The sequence below is a fragment of the Schistocerca nitens genome, chromosome 2 (assembly GCF_023898315.1).
Source record: "Schistocerca nitens isolate TAMUIC-IGC-003100 chromosome 2, iqSchNite1.1, whole genome shotgun sequence".
Taxonomy (NCBI): Eukaryota; Metazoa; Arthropoda; class Insecta; order Orthoptera; family Acrididae; genus Schistocerca; species Schistocerca nitens.
The window spans coordinates 1457616-1478518 of NC_064615.1; positions in this window are offsets into that span (position 1 = coordinate 1457616).

A 20903-nucleotide genomic window follows, 5' to 3' on the forward strand; every position below is an offset into this window, starting at 1 on the left:
CACTGGACAGAACAAATCGACTGCAGCCATGTCCTTTAATTTCGCTGGAATGATAGGAAACAACGGTGCTCTGTGAGAAACTGTTGGCGGCTTAGCCTTTTGACATAATTTGCATTTGGCAAGAACAGATCGAATACGTTTTTCCATATTACTGAAGTAGCAATTTTCTCGTAATTTATGAAAGCATTTTCTGGGACCAAAGTGCGCATAACTGAAATGTGTGTACCAAATCAATTTATTGACCCACTCATCAGGAATACAAACTAACCAAACAGAGTTGTCGACCGATTTCCGTTTAAAAAGAATGTCATTGCGAACTAAATAATGCTGTCTAATCGCTACGCTTTCCTTTCTCCTCCACTTCTCCTTAATGTCCTTCCAGATTGGATCCTTATTTTGCTCCTTAGCGATGTCCTGGAGCGAAGACGAAATAAAGTTCTCAAACGCAACACCTTGAATGTACATCAAACAATAATGGTTTTCTTTGCAGTCCTCTTCAGCACTTTGTTTCAAACCCATAGGTGCACGTGATAAAGCATCAGCAACAATATTTGAAGATCCCTGTATGTAAACAATACTAAAATCAAATTCCTGTAGGTACAACGCCCATCGTGACAATCTGCCATGAGTTAATTTTGTTGACATAAGAAATTCCAGAGCTCGATGATCGGTGTAAACCTTAGTATGTCTGCCAAACAAAAATGTGCGAAATTTTGTGAAAGCCCATACAACAGCCAAAGCTTCAAGTTCCGTAATCGAATAATTCTTCTCTGATTTAGAGAGAACACGGCTTCCAAAGGCAACAGTTTTCTGTACTACAACGCCGTCATCTTCTATCTCTTGGAATAAATGTGCACCTAGGCCTTTGTATGATGAGTCTGTCGCCAAACAAAAATCTTTAGATAAATCCGGATGTGAAAGAAGTGGAGCAGCAACTAAAGCATCACGAAGTTGTTCAAATTCTGATTGAGCTTCCTCATCCCAACACCAATTAGAATTTTTTCCAGATAATTCACATAAACGAGGTGTGGCCAAATTGTCCAATCTAACAAAACGTCTAAGAAAATTACAAACACCAAGGAAACTACGAACATCACGTTTTGTGGAAGGAACAGCATAATTACGAATAGCGTCTAGTTTCTCTGGATCAGGGAGAATACCTTCTGTAGAAATAATGTGACCGAGAAATTTCACCTGAGAACGACCAAATTCTGATTTTTCCAAGTTCACTGTCATGCCAACTCGTGCAAAAATACGTAATAATGAATCCAAAATTTTGTTGTGCTCACTCCAAGAACGTTTAGCAATAAGAATGTCGTCAACATAAGAAGTAATATTGTCACGAAGATAAACAGGTAAAATTTCATTTAAACTGCGAATAAATGCTGCAGAAGATACAGTAAGTCCAAACGGTAATTTCCGAAACTGGTAACAGTTACCAAAGGCTAAAAAGGCAGTATATTTTCTACAATCAGGGTGGAGTTCTATTTGCCAAAAACTTGCGCGCATATTAATCGTGGATAAAACTTTAATTCCATGGAAATGTTGAAGAAGTTCATCTAAATTTTGTGGACGGTCAGTTTCAGGAATAATAATATTATTTATCTGTCTGGAATCCAGAACCAAACGAATTGATCCATCCTTTTTAAGAACAACGTGTAATGGGCTGGTATAAGGGCTGACTGCTGGCTCAATAATGCCCTGATCTAACATGTATTGAAGTTCATTCTTAACCTTGTCTCTGTAAGCCAAAGGAATAGCGTACGTTTTTCCTCGAAATGGTGTGTGTTCTTTAACTTTAAATAAATATTGTAAGCCTTGTATAGTTCCTGTGTGATGACTAAACACTGTAGCATGTGAAGTCAAAATATGGTGCAGCTCTTCTCTTGCAACGTCATCTGGCACTTCAGCTTTTTTAACTTTTTCATTAATTAATTCTTCGCTACTAATTATATCCTCCATCGCGTCTCTGTATCTATTGTCATTGTCATGAATAAACGCACTGTCGTCATAATGCTCAACGAAAGCATCAGAAGTAAGAAACCTTAAACATTTTGTATCTGATTCAGATCTTGCTAAACACTCGAAAAATTTCAAACATTTCGGCATTCCGGCAACAGTCAAATTCACACTTCCTTCTTTAAAGTTCAAAATTGCCTTATGTGTGTTAAGAAACTCCATACCTAATATAATCTGTGTACTGAGTAATGGAACAATAATAAAATTAGCAGACAATTCGTATCCTTGACAAATGAAATTTAGGTTGGTCTGTTGTTTAACTTCCACACCTTTTCCAGAAATCGCTCCTCGAATTGTAGTTTTAGAAATAGGTAACACAGGACAGGCAATAGTTCTTTCACATATACGAAAAACTGATTCACTAATGACGTTCAATGGGCTCCCAGAATCTAAAACTGCAGTGAACTTATTCTTACCCACAGATACTTCAATAACAGGATGTAAAAATGCGTCTACATTATTTTCATCTAGCAAAATGTCTCTCATGTCTTCCAGGCGTACGTAGTGTAAAGTCGTAGTGTCATTACTTTCTGAACCGTCTATATTGCTGCCAGAAGCCGAAGCTGCTAGTCATTGTCGATTGTCTGCGTCACGTCTTTGATTATTCCCGACATTTCGCGGATCAATTTCTACTATTTCCACTTGTCTCTCTGAATTTCTGTCACGCGGAGGATGCCAATTAGGTCCTTCCTGTCTGTTAGATGCAAATTCTTGGTTGTGTCTGTTATTAAAATTTCTGGTTTCCTGTCTGTCTGCATAACTACTTCTTGTATAATTTCGACTGTCACGTCTGAAATTATTGTTAGACCTACTACCCTGGTTATTTCTGTAGTAAGAGTTTCTATTATTGTATGAATAATTTCTGTCTTGATGATACCGATTACTGTTTCCGTATGATTGATCATTCCGGTAAGAATTACCGTTATAATTGTGTAATCTCTGTTAGAACGTCTGTTATTGTCATAAGGCTGGTATGTATTGTCCTGTCTGTTACGTCTGTCATTCTCAAAGTTACCCAAATAACGTCCGTTCCGATCACTATCCCTTTTCTCTGAAAATGTATTGTAATTACTGCTACTGAAAAAATTACAAGAAGTCCCGTCGTCGTTGTCATACTCAAGTTCTTGTAGCAAAGTCTTAAAAGTCTCAATGTCGTCTTTACATCTTCCGGCTAAAGCAATTTGTCTTATGGATTGTGGCAGCTTAGTTAAACAAATGCGAATTAATTCAGTCGGGCTGTAAGGGTTGGAAAGGAACTGATTCTTTCGAATCATGTCTTCAAAATATTCTGCTGGCGTGCGGAATTCAGACTGTTTGAAATTACGCTGCATAATAAGACTGTGTTTGACTCTGTCTTGCGTGTTTTCGGACTAATATGCCGATAGAAATGCATGATAAAAATCATTCAGATTATTACAATCTCTAATGAGTGCACGCATCCGCGTCGCCGGTTCGTTTTCTAAATATCCACACATAAATTCCAGTTTGTGACTTAGTGGCCAATTTGGTGGGAGTGCATACATAAATTGATCTAACCATGCACATGGATGTATGTCATTTTTAGAATTGCGGAAGATCTTAAATTTCCGAACAGTCAAAAAGTGTTTATAGTCAAAGTTTTCGCCTCGTGGCGACAAAGACCTACCGCGTCTGTCCCAGTCCGAATGCCGATTATTGTCAAGTTCGCGCGCTTGGCGCTCTCTTGTTGCATCCCGTAAATAAAACAAATTATTTTCTTCAAACCCTTCTGCTAAACTAACACTTGTCAATTTATCTGAGATCTCCTCAACTCTTTCCGATGAGTCACTTGATTGTTCTTTCTGTTTATTTACGTCTTCTGTAAATGTCGCGACTCGGGTTTCGATGTTGTCACATTTAGTAGTTGACTGCTCACACTGTTGCGTTAAGTTATCTATGCTGTCATTTGATACGGATTCCTCGATTCTCTCAAATATTTCCTCCTTATCGTGTGCACGCTGTAAATTTAACTCTGAAAATTTTTGTACTATCACGCGATCTTTTTCTTCCTGTTCCCTATCCTGTTCCTCTTGTCTAATTCCTATTGAGATTAAACTATTATTGTGAGCATTCAAAACCGGTTGTACTTCTTCTCTAATTTCTTTCTTTGATTCATTTTCCATGTTTTTGAAACCTGTCCCTGTTCGTGAGCCTAACTGTGTTTCCATTGTTCCCATATCAGTTTCTAATTCAGATCGTAACTGTGATCCCACTGCTTTCATCTCGGCTTTAATTGTTCCTATTTGTGAGTCTAACCGTGTTGCCAAAGTTCCCATCTTTGTCTTAATTGTTCCTATCTCTGTTTTAAATTCAGATCGAAACTGCTCCATTGTTCCCCTATTTGTTTTTAATTCAGATCCCAAATTTAATATTGCACTCATTAACTGCTCCATTTCTTCTGTCGTTAACCACGTAATCTGAGAATTTTTCGATTGTGAAACATTTTGAACTGTTTCTGGACTATTTTCCCGACTTATTACATTGTTTTCCACTTCATTATTCATCACACTGTTTTCCTCTGTTGGCGAGTTCGCCATGTTAACAATTTCGTCATTCTCACTATTCATCATTTTTGCCTTTTTCATTGATCGCGTAATCATTTACAAAACATACAAAACTCGTCACTATATGAAAATTACACACAATGACACTTTATCTCCAACAATACCATTCACACGAAATGTTTCCCTCAAACACGATTAATCGAACAATTGAAATAATTGCACTAAATTGTCAAACGCGTATACAAGACAACAAAATTAAATTCTGAAAAAAATACCATTATAAGAATGACAATTACCAAATCTACACATGCAAAACAGACTATAATTACTAAACTACAAATTGCTACAACAATGCTACTGTCTACTATTTTTACAATCAGAAGAATTCCAAGGGACGATCCGAAACAGTGGTCGCCACGTGCATGGGGGCTTAATTAAAATTGAATGCAAATAATTTTAATTTTTGCTTTAGTAGCTGTCTGTCCGATTACGAAGTCTCGTAACGGTTGGCCCTGACTAGTATTATTACGCTATCTGACTGCATAGAACAACAACAAAGAATGAAATGAAAATTTTCATTAACACAATTAATTAATTAAGTCCCCAGCAACTATAAAACCTACGAAACCAAAGCACAAGTGTAACTGTTCTGCGTGTGGAAGTATGACTCAACGTACGCATCTGGCACGGTTCTTCTTCAATAACACAAGAAATTTTAAATATCATTTATACTGAATTAATTAAAGAAAATAAAAATACCATAATTACTCAAGAAAACCAGAATTACACTCTAATCCAAGAACACAAGCCAGATGCTTTGTTGACTGAACCTGTAATGACACATTATTTAAAACATGGAAATAATGAAAAATAAATCAAGTTTCGTTACCTTCATATATTGACCAAAATCACTCTCATAATTACAATATATCTCCACACCGATTCGCTATTACAACATCTCAACAAGAATTTTTCAGTATCACATCTCAGCAAGCACATCTCAACACGAACTGACTACTACGAGTCCTGGACAAGCACTCCCACTACGACATCCCAATAATCACTTCCCGTGGAGGCGGCGGAACAATGCTCTCTAGCGATCTCTGGCGCTGTGGCTCAGTGTAGCCACCTTTCAATACTATTTTAATGACTTGGTAATTTCTTTTCTAGAATAAATTGTGATGCATCACTCTAGTATTGAGATGTGACATAGGTGGTAGACATGGCCATTTTTAGTGTAATATTTTTTCTGCTTGAGCTTTATCATGTTTATTTGCTGCTGCTGCTTGCCAGGTATAGTGTTACTGAATTTGTCTTTGTATTACTCTGTGAAGCCAGTTTTACTACTGATTTATTTTTTTTGTTTGCTGCACATTGCCTTATATTAGTTGTAATATTGCAATTGCTCTGCTAATTTATTTTACTGCTGCTTGCTTTGACAGTTTCCATTTTTTATCATTGCTGTTTGTGTAAATTGTTTTGTGCTGCTGCATTGCCTCGTTCCTTAGTATGTATATCTGAGCTCAGTAGATTTAAGTTAGCTTAAAATGGGGTAGGCTATATAAGAGAACGAGTTGTGATGAATTGGAAGAAATGAATTGAGAAGTTATATGAAAACGATTTGGGCCAAAATGAGTATTGTACAATGAGCCATAATTATTTAGAAAGAAATATGGTTAGAATACAGCAAAGAGGTATAGATAGGATTTTTTGGGAATAATGATGAATGAAGGGAGATCTCCAAGAACAAAAAAGGTTTTGTTCACAAAATACTGCAGTACCAAATGTTACACCGCAAACGAACCCTGTCCTTTCCATTGTGTTATCCCCCTATGTGTTTGTGTACCCTTGAGTATTTGTGTACTTCCTGTCTCTATATGTTTATCTGATAAGACTTATGTTGTAGAATGTTTCTAATACTCAGCTACATGAACTATGATGAGGAATACTGTTATCCTCAAATATAATTTGCATTTATAATATGTTATTTACTTTGTAAAGATGCTTAGACATTATTTATTCTGTTTTGTTTTAATGCTTAGGTGTGAAGTTGATGTTTCATAAGTTATTCTGATCTTTTATGTATTTACTTATGTCATAATTCCTGTAACACTGATGTATATGTTAGTTCGATTCTTTTGTAAAGCCTGTACTACAAATGTTATCTGTATTGTTATGTTCTTTAATGATGTATTTTATACTTTTGTAATTGCAATCTCATGTTATAAAATTGTAATTGACACCAGGTCATCTTATTATTAACTTGTAAGTTACATTTCACTGCACACGTTTCTGTTGGTCATAGTATATGGACAATATGTGAGAAGTAGGGACTGTTAGTGTTTGCACGTGTGTTAATAATTCAGCAAGGGACTGGATAACAGCATTGCTGGTTCTAAGGACATTCCAAAAAAATTGTGAGTGCACAAGTGGTGGTTTATGGACTTGCTATATTCTCCACAAGACTCTTTGATGGTGATTGTGCACCTGCACAGTCGCAACAGATGGCTGCTGGCCGTCTCTACAAGGACTACATTGGGTCTGCATCTTTGATGACCCACCAGTACCATTATTTCTGCAAGGACTACAGTGGGTCTGCATCTTTGATGGCCCACCAATACCGTAATCTCTACCAGGACTACAGTGGGTCTACTCTGTGATGACCTACGTACCAATATTCTTCAAAACTTCGACTAACTCTGCGGTGGGTTTGCTCTGTTGTGGCCTATTACCTGTCTGCATGTCAAGAGTCAGCACTGTCTTTCCGTTGGAAGGACAACACTACTTCTTCAAGACTGCATGGAAATCCACTACTTCTGTGTGCAATTTCTTTTACTAATAAGACTTTGTGAAAAAAAAAACTGTAATTACTATTATGATGAATGATCAGGACTATCTTAATGGACTGTGAGAAAATTTTAGCTTTTGGCCAACATTGTATCAATAAGTGTGTGAATTTGATTTCCTTGTTATTGTAATTATGAAAAATTTTATCAAATATTGCCCAGTGCCCAAAACAATTTGTAAAATTTTTTGTGGGGAGCATGGGGGCTATGTAAGTAGGCTGTTTAGGTTTTTTTATTGGTAACTCCACCTCTGTATGAAAATCACTGGCTGTGCTGTGTGCTTTGCATTGTTGTAATACTCGCCATTGTAGTGTTAGGCAGCTGGCTGTGAACAGCGCGTAGCGTTGCGCAGTTGGAGGTGAGCCGCCAGCAGTGGTGGATGTGGAGAGAGAAATGGCGGAGTTTTGATATTTGTAAGAATGGATGTTATGAACTCTTACACATATTATGACTTTTGATGACTATTAAGGTAAATACATTGTTTGTTCTCTATTAAAAAATTCATTTGCTAACTATGCCTATCAGTAGTTAGTGCCTTCAGTAGTTTGAATCTTTTATTTAGCTGGCAGTAGTGGCGCTTGCTGTATTGCAGTAGTGGGAGTAACGAAGATTATTGTGAGGTAAGTGATTTAGTGATTTGTGAAAGGTATAGGTTAATGTTAGTCAGGGCCTTTCTTTTGTAGGGATTTTTGAAAGTCAGATTGCGTTGCGCTAAAAAAACATTGTGCGTCAGTTTAAGGACAGTCGTGTATAATTGTTGAAAGGGGACGTTTCATAGTACTTTCTATCTTCTTCATAATAGGCACTATTAGTAGTTTTTGCACTTAGCGGCCTCTAATTCAATGTATACTGTTGTAGTTTAACATGAAAATACTATTCATTATCGTCAAACTGGCTGCACCTCGATCCGACAATAAATGAGGATTAGCAGGTGCAAGTGGACTCTACAATTTTATAGAAGATTTTACATTTTTTAAAAAGATCTTTTAACTTCATCTCGACAGCTCTCTGTAACTGCTTCAGTAGATTTCGGTAGTATTCTCCTGTGGCTATTTACCTTTAACGAGCATAACCTTTTAGCATCACACCATGGCTGTTCCAAAAACAAAATCAGCATCACCTACGTCTACATACTCTGCAGCCACGGTAGGGCGCGCGGCTGACGGTACCCCGTACCACCACTGATCATTTCCTTCCCTGTTCCACTCGCACGTAGAAGGAGGGGACAACGACCGTCTGTATGCCTTGGTATGAGCCCTAGTTTCTCGTGTTTTATCTTGGTGGTTCTTAGGCGCAATGTATGTTGGAGATAGTAGAATCGACCTGCAGTCAGATTCAGACCTCCTAAAGCCACTCAGCTCGGGCACCTTACCACTGCATCATCAGCAAACTAGCGTAGAGTGATGCTCACTCTCTCTGCCAGACCATTTATGTGTGTAAGTAGAAGATGGAGTGATAGCAATCGCTCTGATACTACTGGGTGGCAGTAGGCCATTGTCGTTACTCTGTTTTTTCAACCAAATTATCTGATCCATCAGTTACAATGAAGTTCTTGTGAAGAGGCTGCTTTGTCCATCCACACATGTAGAATGCGGTATGACTACGCTGGTATATAGGAGTTTTATACGGAAAAAACACAACACAGACGTCAAACACATGCTTCATTTGAAACTTCCTGGTGGATTGAAACTGTGTGCTGGACCGACACTCGAGCTTGGGACCTTTACCTTCTTCTGCAAGGTTCGCAGGAGAGCTTGTGTGAAATTTGGAAGGTAAGAGACGAGACACTGGCGGAATTAAAAGCTGTGAGGACGGTCGTGAGTCGTGCTTGGGTAGCTCAGTTCGTTAGAGCACTTTCCCTCGAAAGGCATGTCAACATACAGAGTTTACAATACATGATCTAAGCACAGAATTGTGATATTCTGTGAGTATGTGTATGTACTCAGTTATCTTCAGAAATAAATCAAACATGTTTCCAGAAGGAAATTTTCACTCTGCAGTGGAGTATGTGCTGATATGAAACTTCCTGGCAGATTAAAAGTGTGTGCCGGAACGAGACTCGAGACGTGCTGGATGCCTCGCAGACATATGCGCGAAGTATACCGTCATATCAATGAATTTTAAAGAAGGCGCGTTATTGGCACAAAAGAATGTGATGCATCCATCCAGGAAACTGCTGCTCATGTGGACGAAGTATTTCGGCAGTGCAACGGGTGTGTGCAGAAAGGTTCGCGGAAGGCCGTAGAACTCGACGAGATGTATCAGGTCGCACCACCTACACCTCCGCCCAAGGAGATCGACACCTCATCCGAATGGCAAGACCGATCTGCGTCCTCCTCGGCTATGACGCAGCAGTGGAACAGTGTGACACGTGGTACACTTTCAGGGGTGACAGTCCGTCGCCCTTGGTGCACCTTGGGCCCATTAGGCTACAGGACATGCTGAACACAGGTGACTGGCATGCTAATCGTTTCTCCACAACATACTACTGTAAATGTCCTGTAAATATGAACATCGCATCTCTAGTAATTTAATCTGCATGGCACATATCTATACATATATGCAAGAACACTGATGTTACATGATGTTGGCTGATGGGTGGAGCCTGACATTCAATGATGATGATTGATGATGATTTCATTCACCAGCTGCAGATTGATGACTGAAGTCATTACTTGCTAACAATATATACATTGATTTCGCAGTGCAGTGTTAATAAATTCATGAAGGAAATGCGTGATCGATGTATTGCAGCTGTTTGTTATGGGAGGAACATAATATCAGAATCTTTGCTAGAATAGAATATTGTGTCCAGAATGAGATTTTCACTCTGCAGCGGAGTGTGCGCTGACATGAAACTTCCTGGCAGTTTAAAACGGTGTGCCGGACCGAGACTCGAACTCGGGACCTTTGCCTTTCGCAGGCAAGTGCTCTACCAACTGAGCTACCCAAGCACGACTCACGCCCCGTCCTGACAGCTTTTCAGTTGGTAGAGCACTTGCCCGCTAAAGGCAACGGTCCCGAGTTCGAGTCTCGGTCCGGCACACAATTTTAATCGGCCAGGAAGTTTCAGAATATCGTGTGTTGAATTGACATGCTTGCATGACTTTAGGGCGCGGAATCTACGACCAGATCAATTGCGTTTTAGGTGGACGACGGTCTAACAGAAAGGGTATTAAAGTACGACTATAATTTTCAAGATTCTTTATTCATTGTTTGAGTTGTACTAGCTTTGAATCCCTGTGTTCTTTGATTCCACATCTGAACGTTTAATTATTGTTATTTGACGAAATGTTTTGGTCTGACGTCACCAGTATTTGTCTGTCATGTGGAACATTCTTTACTTCTTCACACTCCTGAATGGTGCAATTTCCATGGGGCTGTTGCAAATAGCACTGAAAGTAGACCAAAAATTCCTGTTGTGTGAGTAATGTGGAAGAGGAAAGCATGTTAAGTATACTAGACTGGTTGCTGCTTAAATAGCACATCTCAGTGAATAATATGTCGAAAAGTGGACTGGGCACATTGTATGTGGAAAATATGTGGAAATAACAAGCAGGTTTCGACAAACATCCTTTGTCTTGACAACTCTCAAAGAGTATTTTCAAGTAGGGTAACTATAAAGAAGGTAAAGCGCATACCATGCTGGCTGCACCACGTATGAGATTCGTGAGTGGAAAAACCTATAGAGTTAATCATGCACCTGAGTGGCGCAGTGCAGTATGGATGTCTCCAGAACCTAGCGGGATGGTGATCGAGGGCAGAGCTGTCCTGAGGAAGGCTGAGGGGGAGCAGTAATTACTGTGACGTCACACGCTGCCGCCAATGTGACCCAGCGACTAGGGAGGTCCACCAGTGGGCCAGCAGTCCCACTCACAGCCTCACAACGGTCTGAGGCAGTTGTAACAGCGGATTCCTGACATGACGACACGGTGGTGCCAGTGGTGTCCAAGCGAACCACTTATTCACTCCGAATTGGCGATAAGGGAGGTGACTGGCTGCTGCCCTGTAGACAGCACTCAGTGAAATTTGCATCCAGTGAAATCTGCACCCAGGGAAGGTCCAATAATTTCCCCCTCCCCCCTTCCACCAGCGCAACTCCGCGACTTGCCCCGCAGGTAGAAGAGCTGAGGGCCTGCCCCTTCCCACCCATAGGGTCTACCAAGCAGTTACCGGTGTCCACACACAGCCGGATGGCCTGGCGAGTGGATCGGGCTGTCAGTGGGCGCCTTACGTGGTGTGCTGATGAAGAGGACTTGAACTGCTCGAACAAGAACTGTAATGCCAACATTTTTAAAATCGGACGTGATTACAGCTCTTTATTTTCTGTCGGAGCAAAATAATAATTTATTTCGTACTTACGTCCATATCTTCAGAAAATACGATGGAAAAGTTTAAAACTGAATTACAAAGACAAATTTTAAAAGTCGTTTCTCTTATAATCATACAATGAAGGCTTTCACGACCGGATGGTACTGTTGTTGATAATTCTTCCGGGTTACGTGGCCGTGGTCCATGGAATTCTTCTATACCTAACGTTAGTCCAATACTACGTTGGACATCCTCAGAGGTATGGCTGGTCCTGTTGAAGAATTATCAACAACGTTTCTCTTCTATACTACAAAACATACTTTAAAATGAAACATGTTCTATAGCCATGAATCAGCAAATGGTACGTGTAATATGCATAAGATGTCATTTTAAGGGGACGTTGTATGTATTATGCCGCCAATGTTAAATTATCGAATTTTGTGACGCATTATCTTGGAAACTTCTTAAGACACCAACTTACAGCGTAATTATTGAATGCACCTTTCTAGATACACTGAACTAGAATTATTACTAAAATTGTATTGTGGGGCATGTTATCTTTTTTTTTTCAAACATTAAAAATTTTGACAGAATTTTGTAAATAAATGAACATAAAAACAAAACAACTCAGGATATTTTAATTATTCTAGTTCCATATGTGTTGAAACTCACACTTGGCATGCTGTGAAAATTTCATGTCTGTACCATCAGTACTTTTTTAGAAAACGGCCATTTATTGTAAAAAATGTAGTTCAGAGATATTGAGGTTTAAAATATTTTTTGTTACAAAACTCTTATATAGACTTACATTTCTGCGTCTTTTATACAGTAGAATTGCCCTTCATCAGTGTCACAACAGACCAGTGCTTGCCTCCTCCTTTTCTTTTTTGCTTCTTTTGTCATTTGCCGAGCAGCCAACTCTTCTTCACACACTCTAAGCTCATCCAGTTCCCACAGTCCTTTGGCTGTGTTCTGTCCAAATCTTACCCATTACAGCATCAGACACTGCTAACGTTACAGTCATAAGGCCAACAAATACATTTTTAGGCAAACGGCACAACACAACGTTACTGAATGACTCATTCACATTCAGCATCTTGCCATGTAAACACTTCTTTAGTAGCTCAGGATTTGGCAAATCTCTGTAAATAGCTTTGATTGCCTCCATTACCGCCAAAGGAAGAGAATGTCACCCATTTCTAAAGTTACTTTCCTTTTCGATGCACTAGGGGGTGTGGTCACTTCAGAAACATTATCGTGGTGTTCTTCGCTACTAGCACACGTGTTTTCAAGTACTTCAGAAGAAAATGCAGGTCTCACATATCTGTTACCCGCAAATTTGCGTTTCTTGAAGTTACTTTTACGCTTAGTCATACATATAAAAAGCAATAGAAGTTACCTTACTACAAAAATAGCCGATAATCACACAACTTTCAACAAAAATAGTATCAGAAACAAAGGACTGGTTTGTTTATTCGTAATGCCAACTTCTGAGACGTAGCAGTAGGTACCAAACAAAGCAATTCACAGCCTTGTAGACTGTGTAGTTCCCAAACTATGACTGCTCACCTCTGGCAGTATATGTGTAGCTGCGAAATTTGACAATAACATGTCAACATTCAAAATATTGTTTGAAAGTCTCACAACTGTCTGATTTTAATGTATTATACACCAAAGTGTTAAGGAAAGTCCAAAGTACATTATGGAGTAGAAAACGGAAAATGTCAAATTCAACGAATTTCACATATAATGTCCCCTTAACGAAAAGGCCATTATGCATGTATACAGGATGAACCAGAACCTCGCCGACAAAATTTCGGAGGATTTTCGTGGATATCTTCCGAGAATTTTGATATAACGTAATCGTGATCTCCAGGGATTGATTTTCGTTTGATTTCTTACCCCTTGTATTCGTATTGTTTTGAAAAGATATGCACAATAGTGAAAATGTTGACGGTATGCACCGTGTATCTTATTTGGAAACGGACTTGCTCCGTTCACTCACGGTACTTTCTGTTGGCAACAGTAAGGCCTACTTTACTCTTGGCTCTCAAAGACTGCATTCGTAACTGATCGGCCAAGTCTCGGGTTGGTTTTTCCAGCAGTGTTAGTTCTACAGTAAGTATGAATAGGTTTACTGATCAAAAATCGGCAGTATGCATCTAGTATATGGGTTCAGTGAATGCAATGGAAAAACGGCAAGACGACGACATGCTCAGCTACTCTGTATGTGACGTAAACACGAAAATAATTTTTATAACAGTAATTCTACACCTAAACCATAATGTGCAAATCACTGTGGTGTGCATAACACAGGGTACTTTCCATTGTGACATTTATTAAGGTTCCTTATCGTTCCATTCACGTACGGAGTGCGGAAAGAAAGATTTCCTAAATGGCTCAGTGGGCGCTATATTAGTCTGAACTGTCGCGTTCCCTACGGAACCGATGCGTAGTAGACTGTAGTGTATTCCTAGATTCATCATTTAGAGCTGGTTCTTGAAACTTTCAAACTAGGCTTTCTCGGGCTAGTTTTCTCCTTTGTGTACTGGTTTCATTTCCCTAGAATGCTAGCAATGAGCCAAAGTTCGTCCCTTGTTTCACCTACGACGCAGCCTATGTCATCGTTCCACTTTATATCCCTGCGAAGTGCTACACCCACGTATTCGTATGTATTCACCGAGTCCAGTTGTGAGTCGTTAATATAGTAGTCACAGGATACGACGTAGTTTTCGTTTTGCGAAGTGCACAATTTCAAATTTCTGAACATTGGAAGCAAGGTGTCAATCTTTGCACCACTTCGAAATCTTATCAGGATCTGACTGAATATTTTTGCAACTTTTTTCAATCTCATTACAGATAACTACATCATTTGCGAAAAGTCGGACATTACTAAAACATGTCCGCAAGGTCACTGACCTACACAACATTAACAGCAGGAGTCCCAACACACTTCCGTGGGCATCCTCAAAGTTACTTCTACAGCTCTCGATGACTCTTCATCCAAGAACATTATGAATGACCTCCAAGAAAAAGACGCATTGACACATAGTCAGCACGGATTCAGTATAATCGTTCTTGTGAAACACGACCAGTCCTTTGTTCTCAGGAAGTAGTGACTACTATCGATAGGGGATCTGAAGTTGACTCCATATTTCCAGAATTGCAGAAGGCTTTGACACCACAGGAGACTATTATGAAATTGCTTGCCTATGGAGTATCGCCTCAGTTGTGAGACTAGATTCGTCACTTCCTATCAGAAAGGGAACATCTAGTAGCAATCGAAGGTAAGTCACCGAGAAAACAGAAGTAATGTCTGAAGGTCCCCAAGAAAGTGTTATAGGCCATCTGCTGTTTCCGATCTACGTAAACGTTTTAGGAGAGAATTTGCGCAGCCCTCTTAAATTGTTTGCGGATGATTCTGTCATTTATGATCCTGTGAAGTAATCAGATGATCAAAACCAACTGCAGTTTGCATGGTGCGAAAGCGACAATTGACTCAAAATAATGAAAAGTTAAAGTCATCCACATGAGTGCTAGATGAAATCTACTAAAATTCGATTACACGATAAATCGCACAAATGTAAAGGCTGCAAATTCGGCTAAATACGTAGGGAACTAAGTTACAAATATCTTCAATTGGAACAGTGGCACAGATAATGTTGTGGGGAAAACAAGCCAAAGACTACAGTCTACTGAAAGAACACTTATTGAAATGCAACAGGTCTCTTTAGTAGTCTGCTTATACCACGCTTGATAGCCTTCTGCTATAGTATTGCTGTACAGTGTGGGGTCCTTACGAGACCGGACTGACGGAGGACGTCTAAAAAGTTCAAAGAAGGACAGCTCGTTTTGTATTACGGCGAATAGGGGAGAGGGTGCCACGGATATGATACGCTAATAGGGGTGGTGGTCATTAAAACAAAGGCGTTCTTCGTTGCAGCGAGATCTTTTCAGGAAATTTCAAACTCCAGCTTCCTCCCACGATTGCGAAAATGTTTTGTTGACGCCCACCTACATAGAGAGCCATGATCATCGTAACAAATCAGAGCTCGTAGGTGACTTCTTTCTCGTGTGCAGTTAAATGTGAAGCCATAGAGAAATGGCGTGAAAGTGGTTCCTGCCAGGAAGTTTCGTATCAGCGCACACTCCACTGCAGAGTGAAAATCTCATTCTGGAAATGAAATGAAATGTCGTGTGGCTAGGTCCTCCCGTCGGGTAGACCGTTCGCCTGGTGCAGGTCTTTCGATTTGACGCCACTTCGGCGACCTGCGAGTCGATGGGGATGAAATGATGATGATTTGGACAACACAACACCCAGTCCTTCGAGCGGAGAAAATCTCCGACCCAGCCGGGAATCGAACCCGGGCCCTTAGGATTGACATTCAGCTACCGGGGGCGGACCTCATTCTGGAAATATCCCCAAGGCTGTGGCTAAGCCATGTCTCCGCAATATCCTTTCTTTCAGGAGTGCTAGTTCTGCAAGGTTCACAGGAGAACTTCTGTTTAAAGTTTGGAAGGTAGGAGACGAGGTACTGGCAGAAGTAAAGCTGTGACGACGGGGAGTGAGTCATGCTTGGGTAGCTCAGTTGGTAGAGCACTTGCCCGCGAAAGGCATACGTCCCGAGTTCGAGTCTCGGTCCGGCACACAGTTTTAATCTGCCAGGAAGTTTCATCACCTAAGTAGTTTTATTTCATATAAAGCACTATCCAAAGAAATGTTTAGTAGTTCAGAGCTACTTAATGAACATCACAAACGGATGAAAATCAGAGACAACAATGAAATGAAAGCTAACAGAGACATCATGAAATTCTGATTGATGTTATAAGTTTTTGTGTAAGCAGGAGCTAGCTTTGAGAGGTCATGATGACACAGAAAATTCCCTGAATCGCGGAAATTTCTGAGCCATTTTTAAACTTGTGCAAAACAGAAACGAAGATATGAAAGTACCCTGGAATAAAATGGATTGTTTCCAGGAAGTTTCAAAAACTATACGAAATGAACTGATTTAATAAATAAACGAGGAGAGTTGTGAGAATATACATCAAATTTGGATAGAATCATCTTTTATGTCTGCACTGTGGGCGAAGCAACAGACATTTCAGCCAAGTCACAATTATGTATTGTTGTCAAATTAGTGACTGAAATGGCGATGTTCAAGAACATTTCCTTGGTTTTCATGATGTTAGCGAAGCTACAACTGCTGCTGCTTTATTCAATGTGCTGAGTGGTGTGTTTTGGAATTATGATATGAAGAACCAACTGGACAAAAGACAAACAGGTGCACTTCAAGGTATTGGATACACTGCAACACAACTGGCAACAAGATTTTCATATTGACGGAAACTGCTACTTCTTAAATTAGGCGATAACAACTCAGTTCGCCAATTATGGTCAGCATTTCCCAGTAGATGGTGTCGATTCGTTATTAAAAATGTATGGAGCGTCCTTCAGTCGCTCTCAGTTGCGTGTAGAACCGGTGACTAAATTTCCTTCGCAGTATGAAGCAACATTTCACCCTGACAGTCTGCGAGTCGTTATCAAAAGAATGACTGAGAATGGAACGAACCAAATTCTTCCAGAAACATTCAAACTGTTTTGTCTAGTTGCTACCATTCCTGCAATAACTGCTTCGGTTGAAAGGAGTTTTTCTTGCCTAAAATGTGTAAATACGTATTTGAGAGACAGTGTGGCCCAGTATCGCTTTTGAGCTCTTGCTTGTACCTCAACTGAAAGGCAGTACTGCGAATACCCAAGCCGACACGCAAGATATGAAGATGTCATCGAAAGATTCGGGAAGACGGATCGTCGAGTCAACTTTTTTTTACAAGTAACAATGCTGAAACTCTCACTCTATTAGTTTGTTTGTAAATAAAAGTGTATGTTATTATTATTATTATTATTATTATTAGCAGTTGTAGTCGTCGCCTTAGTAGTAGTAGTAGTGGTAGTAGTAGTGGTAGTGACTAGTCGCTAGGAACGCTACGTGTTGTGTACATTAAAATGGAAGGAAGGGGATTTTTCCGATGTGTTTCCTAGTCTCTCCAGAATTTAGGCCTATAATTCGCCAGTGGTATCTACGTGATTTGTATAACGGGGAGCTTTAAAGGATTCAACTGAATTTTCACTCCTTTGTTCATTTTTCACTTATCTACAGTTTACATGTATTAATACATAAGGGGTTTCCCCAGTCGATAAAATATGTGGCAAATATTTCGTTGATCGCACGCGTGTACTAACTTCTGTGAGGTTAGAGTCGCGCTAGTAATCTTTGATACTGTTATTCCAGCCGTGTCTGAACAGAAAACTAGTCTCTTTCTTCCTCCTGGCTTGGCTGCTGCTGGACTTGGCGCCTTGCACGCGACACTTTGTTAGACAGCTTAGGGGAGCTGCAAGCATAGCGTGCAAAGCTAATGTACTCTGTTTATTTCCCAGTTTCACTGTTGTGTAGTAAAAATCATCCATCTTAACATAGAACGTAGTCAGAATCCCTTGTAACACCATAGCTTAGACACTACATACCTTTTGTTGATTCATTTAACTTTGTTTTGTTCACCATCCCATCGTTGAACTTCTGTAATCAGTGTATGATTAATTCGATACTCTAATGAAGTGTAATGTCTGTAATATCTGTAATATGCACAATATGAGCAAATGATATGTTTTGTCTTTATCACATAATCTCTTTGGTTGTCTTTAAAACTGAATAATTTTATTTAAATAATTTTGTGTAGAACTACCAATATGTGCAAATGATATGTTTTCTTTAAAGTGATTGTTTGCTGTTATGTAAACTGCTGACCTTCACTTAGGGTTCTTAGTTATTTTGCATGTAAGAGGTGGTGTGGTTCCCCTCCGGAACGTAACTTAGTAGCACGCGCAAGTTGTGGTTGGAATGGATAGAAAGGGGACAAGCTACCAAACTGCCAACAGCTTATGTAAAAGTCGTGTATCGTGCTAGTGCCGAGAGAGGCTTTTCGTGCCGTTTTCCAATGTGCCAAAGCTTCGTAGGGATGGATTTGTAAGCTAGCTCTGTTTTGGAAATGGTATCTATCATCGCCACCAAGAAACGACAGAGCTTTATCATTACCAACTGTAAATCCACCTGCCAAGATGCACTCGCCACCACACTGCTCAATCACTGAAAAGGAACAGAAGAATTATAGTAATGTGCAGTGAAGGATCAGCTGATTGGATATTTTAGTGTGTTCAAATATATGGTAACTTATACTCGAACTCTTATACCTACCTTGATTTTTTTATCCCCAGTCACACAACCATTTAGGGTCCTTCCGATGTCAAAAATGCTTACCGAGTGTCCATATTGTGAAAATACGAAAGCCCAGTTATTAATTCAATAATAACCACTTGAAGATAGTAAGAAGAAATTAACTTAAAGTTAACGTAGCAGAACTGAGTAATGTAGTAAATGATGTTTGCTGAAAATAATTTTTCTATTAAAACTGCTTATAAATATTTTATTGGCAACTTCAAAAGTGAATGTTCTCAAAACTGTGTCTCATAGAGTTTTGCAAATTAAATTATCACAGTGCAGCCTGCTGAAAATCACCCAAAGGTGAGCTATTGTCTTATAACCACGTCAAGTTGTGTTCTACTGCAGTAAAAGTTGAGAACTATTACTGTTGAAAGTTACATGTTCATGCTTGATAAGGGCTTGTTTCTCTAGTGTATTGAAAGTGTGTTTAGTTTGCTCTGCTACAGCGGTCAAGATTAAGTGCCCCCCTCCATTGAAAGTTGTTCAAATGCACAAAGTTACTTAATTATAGAAAGTTTCAATTACTCTAGCTATTCAAGTCAAATTCTGTACAATATTTGGTTCCTCTTGCGTATTAAAAGTGCGTGTTAATGGTGTAACAGGATCCACAGTTTGTCTATTGTGCTCTTGCTAGATAACGATTAATAGAAAGACCACTATCTATGAAAACAGTAACTTCTTTATTCAAAAGACAGTGGGAAGTAATTTGTTAGTAAACTCCACTTAATTTTCATTCTAAGTAGAAAGGTGTTTAGTAGTGACAGACTTGATCTATGCACAATAACTAATTTTGCTGTGAACCATATCCATAATTCATGTAGGAATATGTTTGAAAAGTAATATTGAACCTATGTCCAATTTACGATTCTACAGTGTATATTAACAGTAACGTTATTGAGACCATTCAGTTTGACTAAGTCTTCAATGTAATAGTGTGTTTCGTTATCTGTTATACTTATGCAGATAGTTTGTTCTGCTCTGTCAGCTCCAATCTTAACGTGAACATATGCAGGTGCCAGAGTTCCTTGCATTCTCGTGTGACAAAGTATAGGCTGTGTTTGGCCATTGAAGTTACTTATTTTCAGTTTCTTGAACACTAATGTTACTCATTCTCATGCCTAATTAGGCTGGCGACCGTTGTTATTATCATTTGGACACTGTGGATAGGTAAATTACTGTTTGTTACTGTTTAAATATGCATGTAATTCTAACTTTTACTTCCGATAAGCCACCTCCGTTAGGCATATCACGGTCAACACAACTAAATTCCTTTCAGAGTGTAACCCTGCTCTGCTTCTTTATGCTGCAATTGCTTTAATAAAAGTAATTTCATTATACGAACTTGCTCCAGCTTTAGGTTATGATATAACAGTAGCAGGCGGTAGTGTTGTATCCTACACTCTATACCTCTGCCCACAGGGATGGTTTAAGGCACCCTGAGTGGTCACTTAAGTATGTGCCATGTAACTCCTGATTTTTCCACATTGCCCTTCAGTTTACACCACGACAATGATTCTTCGTGGATCTTGTGATGTGTGTATTACCACAACGACGCAAACGATTATGGCTCGAATAAATATAGCATTCTAGCAAATGGTTCAAATGGCTCAGAGCACTATGGGCCTTAACATCTGAGGTCATCAGTCCCCTAGAACTTAGAATAACTAACCTAAGGACAGCACACACATCCATGCCCGAGGCACGATTCGAACCAGCGACCGTAGCGATCGCGCGATTCCAGACTGAAGCGCCTAGAACCGCTCGGCCAGCATTCTAGCAGTCTAAACCAAACGAGTCACTTACTACAATAATCACATTGCAGTAACAGGCCAAGAAATTAAATTTCTTATATGAAACTGGGTGCTTATTATTTCATTATATTTTTAATATTCCTTAAAGAGTTAATTGACAAACTAATAATAATGATG